Source organism: Haemorhous mexicanus, chromosome 8 (assembly GCF_027477595.1).
Source record: "Haemorhous mexicanus isolate bHaeMex1 chromosome 8, bHaeMex1.pri, whole genome shotgun sequence".
In the NCBI taxonomy this organism is placed as follows: domain Eukaryota; kingdom Metazoa; phylum Chordata; class Aves; order Passeriformes; family Fringillidae; genus Haemorhous; species Haemorhous mexicanus.
Window position 1 is genome coordinate 10082373 of NC_082348.1, and position 14357 is coordinate 10096729.

The 14357-nt window shown below is 40.6% G+C and overlaps 1 protein-coding gene across 8 annotated transcripts in view; it reads right to left on the minus strand.

Moving 5' to 3' along the window:
- Positions 1-14357, minus strand: part of KALRN (kalirin RhoGEF kinase) — a 481244-nt gene that overhangs the window by 446449 nt on the left and 20438 nt on the right. The window lies entirely within an intron of this gene.

The window sequence follows — 14357 nt, forward strand, 5'->3', positions numbered from 1 at the left end:
AAGCAAAATAGAAATCACTTGAGCAAAATTCTTTTCTGATTCACCCCTACATGGCCAGACTCAGCTGGAAAGAGCTGACTTCAGTACAGTAAAGACAAATTCCATAACCTTTTGCTTTGAATATTAACTGTTAAAACTCAAAAGACAAAATAACTCCTGCATGAAATCAAGAACAAATAACCAGATGAAATCCATGACTAACATTACAAAACATTTATTTTTGTTTATACCATGTGCATATAAATAGAACTCAGTGCAAACACCACTCCGAGGCAATGAGAAGGTTGCACAAAATAGCATTCAAAAATCAGGAAATTCCAGAATTAAGGTTGCCCAGGCAACCTTAATTTTTACCCCCCGTGCATATGCATTTTTACAACACAGCCCTTCAATGCACCATAGCATTCCATTTCTCAAATAGTATCACATACAAAGAAAGCTCATAACAGCAAATGCCAATTTGTCATGTTGTACATGTTGGTGGCTTTTCCTACAGGGAAGGAGCAGATTTGGTTGTAGTATTTCTTATTGCAAAAGTGAATTAATTTCACTCAAAATTTAGCACAAAAAATGTACCTTGGAACACAGAAGACAATTTTTATCCTGGCATAAACTTTGATTCAAATATATTTTAAATAAATACCTGTGTGGGCAAAGTTGTCTTTTTTCACAGGTAAATTAATGTTCTTCTGTGCTAAACAGATACCATGTTTATCCTGTAGTCAAAAAAAAAAAAATGGCATATTGCCCAGAAGAGACTAGATGAATTAGTTGGGATAAATCCAGAACTTATGAAGGACTGTTCCAAGGAATAAACCAGCTCCTGTGAAACAACAGAAATCTCCTTTTCTGAAGATGAATGGCTTTAAAGGGAGAGTAGGTTTAGATTAGATAGTAGGAAGAAATTCTTCACTGTAAGGGTGGTGAGGCATGGAAACAGGTTGCCCAGGGAAGTTGTGGATGCTCCATCCCTGAAAGTGTTCAAGGCAGGGATGGATGGGGCTTTGAGCAACCTGGGATAGTGGAAGGTGTCTCTGCCCACGGCAGGGGGTTGGAATGAGATGGTCTTTAAGGTCCCTTCCAACCCAAACCATCCTATGATTCTGTGACACGGAAACCATAGAGCTGTAGAGAGAATAAATCCAAGTACAGGAATGAAATTAATAAAATCACAGCAGTTGATAAAATTAAGGAACTCTCACTAACAATGAACCAAATAAAAATACACATTTCCTTCTCTCCAACAGAAGCTGATGAATAAAGAAATGAAAATGAAAACACCTATAAGGTGTTTGACTGTCCAGAGGGTGCATTTTAATTCCACAAAACCTACTTCACTCCTCTTTTAACAAGGATCTTGGGCATTTCTGAAACACCAATAGGAAAAACAACAATTAACTGTGTTTCCCTTATTAGCACTCCACCATGCAGCACACTTAATCACTCAGTATCAGGACAACTTTCCTGAGAAGGTAAATGGTTATTCATGGGAGCAGATAAGCCAAAGAGAAATGCTGTGTGTGGCTGCTATTCCCCATGATAACAGGCACTGTAATTCCCCAATACACAAAAGTCTATCCCTTCTCCTTCTGCCCTTCAATTGCAAGGGGCAGATAGTGCTCCAGCTGAAATCAATTTGAAAATTCCTTCAATCCCATCAGAATTGATCCAAAATTAGTCCAGCACAGAACAGAATAGTGTGCTTGGGAGCACTGAACCTGGACCAAAGAGGCTTGGCTGCACTCCTCATCCTTGCCTGCCACTCCAAGAAGCTGTGTCCCTTCTGCACAGATCTCTTTCTTTGCCTGCCAGCTTTCCCTTATCTTCCTATTTACATTACAAGCTCTTTGGGGCAAGCTTCCTCTCCAGGTACCTGCTAGTACAGTGCACAGCATACTTAAGCTCAGTCAAATAATAATGAAAATATATTATAAAAATAATAATGAAAACCATGGCAACGAGAAAAGAAATTCAAAACCACAACAAAACAAAAAAACAAAGACCTTGATTTGTGCAAAATAATCAGCTCAGATAGGCACAGCTTGTGACAGATTCTTTCCTACTCCTATTTAGTTGGTAAAAAGGAGTTGGCAAAGCTCCCATTAGCCTTAGTAAGAGCAGGATCAGACCCAGGCTGTGTATGCTGAAAACTTTCAGAAGGCCAAAAGTTGTCTAGCTTGAATGACATACTGCATTCAAGTTTCTGTGGAAATTTGAAATTCCTACAGAGTGTGGGATGCAGTCAGTCCTGAACCATAAGATATATCCCCTTCCAAGCATGGAAGCTCCTCAGGGAAAGAGGCACCTCAGAAGCACTGGATGTTTTATGAGAAACTTCAGTCATCCAGCCAATAATGCTTACAACAAAAAATAATATTTTCCATTCTCACATATTGCTAAGTTGTAAACTGTTCCTTAGATACCTGCACATGGAGTTTATGAGAAACACATGTAAAATCCAGACAAGCAAACCCTGTTTATACCTTTATACAAAATAACTACTGAAAGAACCAATTTTCAAAAGATGCCTACTGGGGCCTGTCAATTATGCAGTGTGTCAAAGTCATCATCAAGCAATGCACTTCAGATGCTGCTCTGCCTTCCCTGAGATGCCAGCACCTGTAACATCCCTTGCTTTCTTCCAGTGCAGGTAGCACTCTGAGGGTTGCCTTCAAATGTCACTAAGACTCAAAAAGAGTTTGTTGAGCTTTCCCAGAAAACAGGGAAATTGTCAGGTTTAGAGAATTCCTCCTAGGATCCACTGTCTGGTTTAAATAATGCCTGGGTGAACACCACATCTTTGGGATGTTCACAGGCACATGACAAAGACTTTCCTACTCAGAAGATGCAAGACCTGATAAACAGCTCCACATTCACAAATCAGCCAGAGAACTCTGTCACATCCTTCTTGGGCTACATCTCTGTTTTCAATTATAACACCAAAATAAGGAAAAGTCAGCACAAAAAGGACTTTTTGTTGCTAAACCCTGTAATTTCCAAACACAATACAAATTAATCTGATTGAACTGGTTAAAAAGTTGGTGAGAGAAGGGGTTGTGTTGTTTTAGTTTGGTTTTTAACCCATGTGCTTCAACAGAACACTGTATGGACAGACCTCAGGCACAGCAACTTCGACTGTGTATTACTGACATTACTCCATCCTTCTCTCCCCACTTATGAAGTGTATGGGGAAAAGTTACCTGTTTTCAATTATTTTTCTCCTACTGTATCTTTTCTGTATCACCTCATGACCTCCTTCAGTTAACTTGACCTTTGTACCTCCCAACATAGCAAAGATGTGCATTCAAAATGGGGTTTGTACTTCTTGTAGTGATGCCTCAATGTGACTAAGCTGGTTTGTATCAATTCTAGGATGACAGAAAGCTTCTTTTGCCTACTTAGATACACATATCCATTGAAAGCACACTCCTTTCAGCTTTGTGCTGTTGTGGGATTTTAATCCCCAGAGCAGTAAATGTGGCTCTAATTTATCAGTCACTACTTTACTGATAAAAGAGGGTTCACTGTAGATGAGCAATGCTGAAACAGAATAAAACACAGCGCTGAAGAGCCTGGGTTTACTCAGCAAGAAATCTCCATTTTCTAAATTCATCAAAATGTGCCTCCACAACTAAAATTAGACCAAAATACTGGAATTTCACTTCCAGTCTTCATCTCTTGCTTTTAGCTACCAGCTTCCAAGCACCAAGAAAGTGCTATGAAACCTATTCTCTGGGCAAAACAATCTCTCCAAAATTATGATCAGAAGAGTGGCTTTGTTTTATGTCGTTTTTATGATCTTATACACTGCCATCTAGACCTCTACATCACCTAGTATCACCATCTAGTACACACACAAGCTGGCCTGGCATTCCCTACATTTTTAGAGAAATTCAATTTCTCAGCCTATTTTGCAAGTTGTTTGTTTGTTTTATTATTAGTTTGCAGGTAGGAAATATCCTGAGAAAACAACTGTACTCTACATAAACAGACAGATGTGCAAATAGAAGTGTCTCTTTTGTTGCATACAAATAATATTTTTAGCATGAAACCAGCAGTGCAATGTCCCTACTGAATTTATGATACAATTAGAAGAACCATGTTGTCTTGGACCTCCGGTAAAATCTCTTTGAAGATTTCTGATGCCCTTTGTAAGCTGAATCTGTTTAAATCAGCAGTTATAAACATAAAAACCTAATGAGGATGCTGAACAAACCGTACTTTGACTAATTCCAAATTATAAAATTGAAGCTGGGAGCTGACAAACAGGGGTATTAAGTTTATCACACACATAGAAAAACAACAAACTGCGTACCCCTCTTGCCTTGCTTTTCAAATTATGCACCAGTGCAATGGTGAATGAGAAATCCAGCAATGCCTAAAAGAGAAATCTCGAACTACAACCTGGAGAATTTCAGCCCTTTCAAAAAATTTTGAAGAGTTCTTAATTCACAAGCTGCTTAGACATGTAGGTAATCTTCAGCTGTTAAAAAAATCACCCTCTGAAACTGTCAGTGTTAGAAAGGATACCCAGGATTCAGAGAAACTCACTACACGACAACAAATAAAAATAAAGAAAAGTTAGGGGAGTCCTGTGGAGATTGAGGGATCACAATAATCAATTATCCCAGAAAACTGAGGGAAGGATGAAAACAATGGCTTTAAATGGAATTTCAGAACCTCAGTCATACCCTCCAAATGGAGGAGAAAATTGGATCCATTTCTGTTCTCTCAACCACTGTCAAATCCTACCATTGCATCCAACTCTCCATACTTTGGTGCCATCTGTAAAACAGAGATGCTAATAATCCCCCACATCTCACAGCTGTTCTGTGAATTAACTCGCCAGGGCTCCGTGGTGTCTCCGTCACAGGACATGCACAGCATCACCTCTTTTCTTTGTCAACTTATTAATCACTGCAGTATTCCCCAGGTCTTGTAACTGAGTATCTTTGAATTGCTGAAATAAATAAACAATTGAGAGCCAATAACCTTTCCCTGACTACAAATCAACCATCTGTCACATTCCTGGGTATGACAAAACTTTTAATCAATATATAATTTTCACCCTGTTTTAATGAGTGTTCCTGTATCTGTACCTACGGCTGATTGCAGTTCTGGCTCCTGTTGGGCTGGTAGTAAACACTTCTGCAATGGAAGGCAATGCCAGCCCAAAGCCTTCCTCTTTCAGCTGTACCTGATAAGCCTGCACACATAAAGTGAATGTTTGTATTACATATTCCACTCAGTTTCCTAAATGGGAGACAGCAGCAGTTTAATAACCATAGCAGATCCTAAAAACTGAAAAAGCAGTCTTGGTAACTTTTGCAGAAATTTTTCTGGGAATAACCAAGGAAGTTTTCATTGAGTTTATTTCAGACTAAACGAACTTCTCTCATGCTGTCTGGGCTGTATGTCCTTCTGTCAGGATCTGAGGACCACATTTAAAAACACTTAAATAGGAAACATCCAAGGAATAGTTAACTGTTGAGAGAGGGGGATTTGTGATGGTTCTCTTCCTTCTGGGTCAGGAACAACAAGAGCTGGGAAGAAAAAGACTATTGCCTAATGCAGCATTTTAGTATTTAAAAACCTGGTTTTCTTCCAAAAGAAAAATGGGGCCCTAGTGGCTTGGCAGCCTGCTCCTGAGCCACAGATCCTGTGATGCCAGGATCCTCGGCCCCACAGCGGTTTGCATGCCCTGGCACTACATCCCTCCCAAGAGGGCACTGCCAACCTCACGGTGGCAGGCAGAGCTGGCAGGCTGCACAACTGGGACCCTGGGAAAGGTCCAGCTTCTCTCACAATTTCAGCAATGGCAAACCGTGTAAGTAAAATCAGCAGTTCCTTTCAAAGCAGGAAATCCAGTGAAATAAATTTCTCTTATCAGCTTTAATGTAAATCTTGCAGTTCAGGATGGTATGGGGTAAAGTGAGATCTCATGATCTCAATTAAGATGAGGTTTGGGACCACATGTGGTCTCCTTGCAGCTTGTGCAAGAGTAGCCTTTGCAGTCCAGTTTGGGTCACACTCTGCTTCAAAGAAAGCATGACTGGAGATTAAAGAATTTGAAAAAAAACAGGACTGGGTTTTATTGGTAAGAAGAATAAACAAAAACAACAACCAAAAAACCCCCAACCAAACCCAAGAGAAACAATCCACAAAAAAACATTAAAAGGCTATAGTCAACAAAGAACAACCACCAAATAAATATCATTTCCATATTTCCATATCATCACTTTGTAGGAATGTGATTTAAAATTTAAATTCTAGCTTCCCTTCCATAGCCTCCTAGTCCAGCACGGATCAGCAAAGAGAGAAAGCATTGCAGAGCAAGAACAGACTTTTTCAGCCCTGGCACTCTGGAGGATGAGCAACACTGCAGATCTGATGAGAGGAACAGACCAGCAGTCCCTTGTTTCATACACAGAGAATGGCCTCTTGTAACATTCTGCTTTATTTTTTGGTCCTCAATTCATTTAAAAAGCACTGTGTGACTCGGTATGAAGACAAAATTAGAGACAGGAGCAATTAGTCAGCCCAAGTAAACTGTCATAGGCTGTTTTGTAGGGGCACAACTGTGAATAAAGTGCAGTGGATGGAATGGTATAAAGGGCAGAGTAGATGTAGGAGCACAAAACATGAAGAGTTCAAACATTTCAGCTGCCTTCCCAACAGCAGCCACACTGTTTGGGAGGATCCAGGTCTGGAGGGCAGTCCAGCACCAGCTAAGGCTGTGTTGATCCTGGATGGAGCAGAGCCACACTGAGCTTTCCCTTTCCTGGCAAAAGCCGCAGAGCTGAGGGGCTGTGGCTCACAGCACCCAACCCATGCCATGTGTGACTGAGCTCAGGCCACATGCACCAGGAGCAGGCAGCAACAGGGAGGCCACATAAAACCCCCCACTTCACACACAGATACACAAAACCCAGATGGCACCGGGGAGAGGCAGAGGGAAGCCTCTCTGTGTGTGCACACTTTATAATTTGGGGAAAACTTGCAGATAGCAGGGCACAGAGCTTTGCTACGTCAGCAGACAGATGTGAATTTAAGCAAGCCTCAATACTGCTGCTATACTACTGCTTTTAATGTCTGCTAGAAAAGTAATGAAAGAAAGGATCAGGGACTAGAGAAAAGGGGAATTTTTGGTGGTTGGAACAGACCTGCTTTTTCAGTGAATCACTGAATCTCTGTTTCTGTCTGCTGCAGAATCACCTAAGCTTACCAAAGGCAGTGGCAAAGCTCTCACTGACTTTACTAAAAGGAGGATTACTGAAAATAGCTAACTAGAGGTGTCAGGAACCTGAATTCTAACTAGCATTATAAAAACCTACAAAGGTATTGCTTCTTGCTTCTTTAAAGTGTGAAAACTTCCTACACCATTGACAATTTACTATTTGTGAATTCACCCCAAGAAGAGCAAAGTGGGGGGAACAAAAAAGGGTCTGAGACACATCACTGCCAGAGCAGTATCATTCTAAGTTCCTAATTACACTGTTTAGGGAAAACATATTTTTCCTTCTCAGATTTTCTCGGCTCTAGGCTGCATGTCTGAGACATTAAGTGAACTGCTCTATCACAGCACCTGATCACCAAAATAAACACTAAAAGCAACCATGGACAGCAAGTCACAGAAAAATTGACCTTTTGTTGTTGCCACAGCCTTATTTGGTGTGGAAGCTCCAACAAGCCATTTTTAATGAATCAGAACAGAAGTATTTCTATCTTTTGGCTTGTTCAGAACAGACAAAACTACCTCGTTGTTTGTGCTGCATGAGCACCACCACAGACTGCTTTTCATAGGTCCAGCCCCCAGCATGGGTGTAAGGATGCTCCAGGTAAACACCAGTATGAGCTGAGCTGCAACTCAGAGACTCAAAGCTACAGCCAACACCTTGGATACAGTCTTGAGCAAGTGCTCAAAATAGCTGTGTTATGGCTCTTTTCCAAAATGCAGTCTCAATTGATATCCAAGTCCAAAATGTACTTATATGTCTCATATTAGGAGCTGCAGTTGGAACTTTTAGCATTAGCATCCCCTAAAGCTCTCCTATCAAAACTCATTTGCACAATGATGGAGAAGACAAGAGCCTTTTGTGTTGCTTACAAATTGCACATTTGATACATGTAACAACTGAGCTGCTTTGGGTAGCCAATAGGGCTAGTGGGGACTTTTGCTTGCTTGTTTGTAGTTTTGTTTAATGAACTAGTGATACTTGGAATATTAGTTACTACAGGCTCAGCAATACTGTGATTTTTTTTTTCAGCATCTGTACATTTCAGCAGCTTAGTGAATGAGCAAACAAGGTTTCATATTTTACTTAAAGGTGTTCAGTTGTTACCAACTCCAGCTGGTCTAAAGGATAATAGATAACCATAAATTACATACTCCAGGTAAAGCACATGTTAACTTTCAGAAAACTAAGAACAAAATACTTTACCCAAGGCACAATATATGCTGATGCTGGATTGAACCAAAGGCACCAGAAGATACTGAACACATTTTCGTATTAGGTTTTAAACAAAAGAGCTTGATAAATACAGAGGTGAAAAGGAAAAAAAAACAACTCAAGCTTATTTTCCCAATAACAATATTTCTTTGTGAGTACCAAAACTATACCAATAATAAAAAGAAGCAAGCATTGCAGTCATTCAATTTCTGGTTTCTCTGTGGGCAAAGCAATTAAGAAATCCATTCAATAAAAAATGGAGCAAATGTCAAGATTTTCGAAGCAATCATGAAGGTTATATTTTTTCCTTTTTAGGACATCTATCTTGGACCAAGACAATGAGTTTCTTTTTTAGATGACTATCAGAAAAGCAGTATTATTTTATATCTGTACACAGAGCAGCTTAGTTGTTGGGATATCAAGAGATATGTAAGGGAAAAAAAACCCCAAACATCTGGCAGCAATTCTCCAGAATGAAGTTAAATGTTTCAAAAGACATCTCACAGCAATACATGGTGCCAACCTGGCAACCTGGTAAATGCAGGACCTGCACTAAAGCCAAGGTGTTCCAATGTGCCCCTGTAAGTCATGCCCATAGTCGACCTGGCTGTATCTATTGCCAGCTCTTCTAAGCAATCCCAGAGGAGTCACCCCAGCCTGAAGGATACATACACATTTTCTGGTACTTTAAGTCACAACCAGGTCAATGTTCTCTCTATGGTTCTGGTCATGGCCATGTGACAAGTCAAAACCAGGCACAGAGCAAATAAACCCAGTTTTCCTAGATTCATTTGTTTTTCTAAAGAGCTGGACAATAAATTAGACAAGAGTGTGACCATGATGTAGGAAGAAAAAAAAAAAAAGACATTAGCCAAGAAGTCTCTAGAAACTGATTTTCCACTAAGGAAGTAGAAAGTATTTGGAATCACCTGCAAAATTTTTAAAACAAATCAACTGGAACATCCAAGTGTCACAGGGATTACATTTTTTCAAAGGAAATAGAGTAAGTGGGGGAGGAAATTACATAATGAATGAATTTTTTCCTTTTAATTCTTCACATTTTACTTCAGAGACAGAAATACACTCATATATACAGGAAAATATCCTTTTCCTCTTAGACATCCTAAATCACATTCAGTGGACAGGTTATGGGCATGCAGACCTACTGTGAAGGCACAGAGAAGGAAACCCCCTGACCTTTATTTCATTACTTAGCTTGCTTAAGGCAACAGCTTCTGACACAAGCAGGCACATATATGGTCTCAAAACATAAATACTAACAGCAAAAAAAACCAACAAAATCAAATGCTACAAAAAGCACATGGACTAGCCCCAGTTCCTAAACTCCTTTTCAAGAACTACCAACAGGAGCCAGAAAATTTAAGAAGTTGGTAATAACTATTCAAAATCTTGGCTTAAAACCTAGTTTCCAGGTTTTTCCCTAATTGCTTCATTTTCATGTGGTGTAGCACATCTTCCCATGTGAGCAGCCGTGTGCAACAACCTCTCAGGGGGCCCAGGCTCGTGTGGCCTCCTGCATGAGGATCAAACTGCTCTGAGAAGTTACCCAAGGGAGGGTTTCGACAGCTGCTGGAGGGAAGACAACAATTCACACATGAAAACAATTTCAATAAAATTGTGATAACCCATTGCAGGTGAGCACCACTCACATTGCCACAAGTGAGAATTGGGACTCTATCCCCAGAATGCTGGAGCTTGTGCTTGTCCCTGCCTTGTACCTCATCCTTTTCCTCTGAATCACTTAGCTGAGATGATTTTTTAAATCATCTCTAATCAGTAGAGAAATTCCACATTTACACCAATAGGAAAAATAGGCTCCCTTTACTGTCAATATCCCTTATTTCTGCTCAAGCTTTGCACTCTATGACAAAATAAAATAAATAAAAAACAGCTTTATCTCACCTAAACTGCTATGAGACATGACAGCAAATCTGTCAGTCTCTTAACCCAACACCACATGTATCTGTCTTTCCTTGCCATAAATTTCTGCTTGAGCAGCAGGACTATGACAGCTGTACCATGCACTGGCATATTCACAACACTAAACCTCTCCAGAGTAGCTTGATGAAGGGATGAAAGCTCCATACCCCCTTAGTGAAACAAAGCCAGCCTGGGAGATAAATCCCCAAGAGCCTTGGTGGCTAACAGCCCTCTGCACAGTTTGGTGGATAAATACCACATGAGAGCAGGAGGAAGCAGAGCTTGCAAACTGCAGCCTCTGCTGTCCTTCTGGAACTGTGATACTTTTTGACTTCCAAATAGCATGAAAATTGACTGCCGCTACAATGCAAATTGCTGCTTTCCCACACATACACTATATATTCACACTGTATTCTGCAATATTTGTCAACAGAAACAGGGAATTTTCTTTTATTCCAAGACTTATCTTTGAAGTAAATGGGAGGGAGAGGGTATTTGCAATCTTGAAAGAATTACTTACCCTAAAGGTCTAATGATTTCCAAGCATCCTACACAAGACAGCAGCCCTGGGACCACCTTGACCCACCATACTCCCAAAAAAATTTTTTTTTTAGAATTAAAAAAATTTTGGGGTGTACTACGTTGTGGTAGTGAGAATCTTGCCTTTCCTACTTCTCATGTGCCCTCCTCACACACTGGAATCACACAGCAGTAGCTGATGCAAATATCTTAAGGTCTTTTGCAGTGTTCCATACACATGGGTGGCAGATGTCCCTGGAGCCCCCTTCCTTCCGTACTATTAGATCTCTAGTCTTGGCCCATGCTATTCACAGTATCAATTGACTTTTCCTGCTTAAATTGCTACACCTAACCCAGGATCTCTAAATTGCCCTTGTCTTTTAAAATATTTATTCTTACTAACAATGTAACCAAGGGCTTGTAAATTTAATAATGTGCTGAGCTGGCCCTACTGTAAATGGCTATATTAGAGACAGGAATATCAAGTAGGACAAACAGGAGATGCATTGCAGCAGGGAGCCTGTCTGCCTCATTCCACCGAGAAGTGAATAAAGAGTGATCTGGACCATGTTTGTGACAAGAAAGAGCTCTTGAAATCCTAAAATCATAGAGTTATTTAAGTTGAGAAAGAGCCCAAAGATCGAGCCCAACCATTAACCCAGCACTGCCAAGGCCACGACAAAACCACGTCCCTAAGTGCCAAATCCACACATCTTAAACACTTCTAAGGATAACTCCACAACTTTCCTGGGTGGCCTGTTCCAATGCTTGACAACCCTTTCATTGACAAAATTTTCCCTAATATCCAATCTAAATGTCCCCAATACAACTTGAGGCCATTCCTTCTTGTACTATCACATGTTACTTAGGAGAAGAGACTGATCCCCATGTTGCAACCTTCTTCTAGGAAGCTGTAAAGAATTAGGGTTGGTCTGGGGGAAAGGTGGGGAGGGGTGGAAGGGGATTGATGTTTAAGCTTTCTTAACTGTTTTCCAAACTATTAACAGAAACACTCAAAGATTTAAAATTCATTGAGACCTATTGTATTTAAAATTTCTACAAAATACTGGCAATCTGTATATTTGAGATATGTGGTTCATGGGTAAAAATAAACCACTCTTATGGATAACTTTCCACAATGAATCATGTCCATACAGTGAAACATTGCTTCTGATGGTTAACATGAGCTTCAGATACTCATACAGAAAGTGTAAAGTCAACTGAATCCATCATGTAAGGTATAACTCAGCAGCACATCCCCAAGGAAACCACATACAGCTGCACTGGTTGTGTCCACACTGGTCATCATGAGTTGGCTCAGGAGACAAAAGAGCAAGATAGGCACAGATCTCTCTCTCTGCACTCTGCTTTCAGGAGTGTCCCCACAAGAAGCTCCCCAACATCCCGTTGTATGCCCCTCCTGCCCTCAAACAAACATCTCTGTCACAGTGAAACCACCTATACCAGGCATAGCCCTGCAATCCAAGACAATGACCTCATCTACCCCTGGTGCCAAATCTGCAGATTCACTGAAATATCACATGGCACTGTTTTACTGGTTGGTGCTCCCATAAAACAAGGACATTCTAATCTCCAGGTAAAATTCCTCCTGGCCAGAAGCATGAAAGGTGCTTCAGAGAAACATAGACATAATCCTGGCCCTGCCAGTGTTCAGAAACAAAAATAAGACAAATCTGTATTAAAGTGAATCATTATTCAGTGAGTAGAGACATTAACATGCAGACAAGACAGAAAGAGAAGGAAGAGGCCACTCCATCAGAGCACCCATCAATCACCATGGCACGAACACAGCTGACAGCTCCATTATCTCTGGCACATGCAAGTCACAGGCTTGCCTGCTTGTTTGTTTGTTAATATGTTATTGGACATCATTTTGAACAAGAATTAAAACATGGTAGTTTACTGGGGAGGCAAACAATGGCTTTTTAGGAGGTGCTTAAGGAAATAGTCAGAGGAGCAGGGCTGAACAAGTTTTCAGCAAAACTTTCTTTTCACTATGAAATATGTCTTTGACTCAGAAAAATAACCAAAGTGCCCCATGCTCTTAGAGATAATGCAATGTTTTTGTTGGAAAATGTACAGTACTTACTAGCTAATAATTTGTATTCTAATATTCTATGTAATTTTCAAACAAAATTTTTCAGTTACTAGTGTTTTTGTCCAAACAGGTCAAATTATCTGATTTTCTTTTTTTTTTTTTTTTTTCCAAGAAAAGCTGAAGAGATTTCTCCTCAAATCATCATCATACATGGACATTTTAATTGTTACCACCAAAATTTTCAGGACATTATTATGTGGAGACCATTGCACTGAGAGGCAGAGATGGCATGGAAAAAGCATGAGAAATGGTAAGTGAAACAGCCTGCATACCATGAAATTGGACTGAAATTCTACAAATAAAAGACAGTTGTTGCAGAAGAGTAGTGTTTAAGGCTGAAGGTAGCCAATTCCAGCTCAAGCCATGAGCTCACAGGGTCCTAGCCTCCAGGCAGGTATATGATTTGAAGGAGACCAGACAATGCTATAAATGCCAAGTATTCACAGAAAACACTACCAAAGCATAGCAAAAGCATCTGGGATGCAGCTTTTCCCGTGTTTTTGTGTCAATCAAGCTCATTTCCAGATGTGCAGATAAACCATTCATGCAAAGAGGTTTCCAAAATGCTGGAGACAGCCTGTAGGCTGCATGTAGACTTGTTTCTGCACATAGCACTGCAAACAGGAGACCGGAGAGCTGGGAGCACATGCTCATAACACAAGAGAAATTGTAGATTTGCCAGATGCAACCACCTGAGGTCAGACTGTTTTGGGACAGCTCAGCCCCACAGGTATGCAAGTACTGCTGTTGGATTTTGTACCTCACGCCCTTGAGAGATTGCACAGCACAGGAGCTGACCCTCTGGGATGGACTCATGGCCTTTGCCTTATGCTAGAGCCCTGTGGGAGTGTGTCCATGAGGAAGTGTGCTTCCAGTATGAATCAATTCATTTCTCCCATATGAATAATGCCTATTGACAGAACCACAGAATAAGCTGAGATGGGACAGACCCATAAGGATCATCAAGGCCATCCCCCAGCCCTGCACAGCACCATCCCCAAGAGTCACACCATGTGCCTGAGAGTATTGTCCAAACACCTCATACAGCTTCCCCTTGAGGCCCCAAAATGACAGCGTTTAAAAGACTAAAACAAGCTAATGGGCTGAGATGAAAGATGTTGTGTTTGTTCTTTGAAGGACAAGCATACAATGCTTTCAATGACCCAGAAAAACATTCTAAAACTCTAGACCTGTTTATTATGAGTAAATGTCAAAGGAGGTGAAAAAAGGAGAGGTCAAGCCTTCGCCTCAGACAGCTGGAGGAAGCACCGCGTTGCGCTGTGAATGCATTCGGAAATAATCGCCGACAAGGGAAAGTCTTTTCTTTC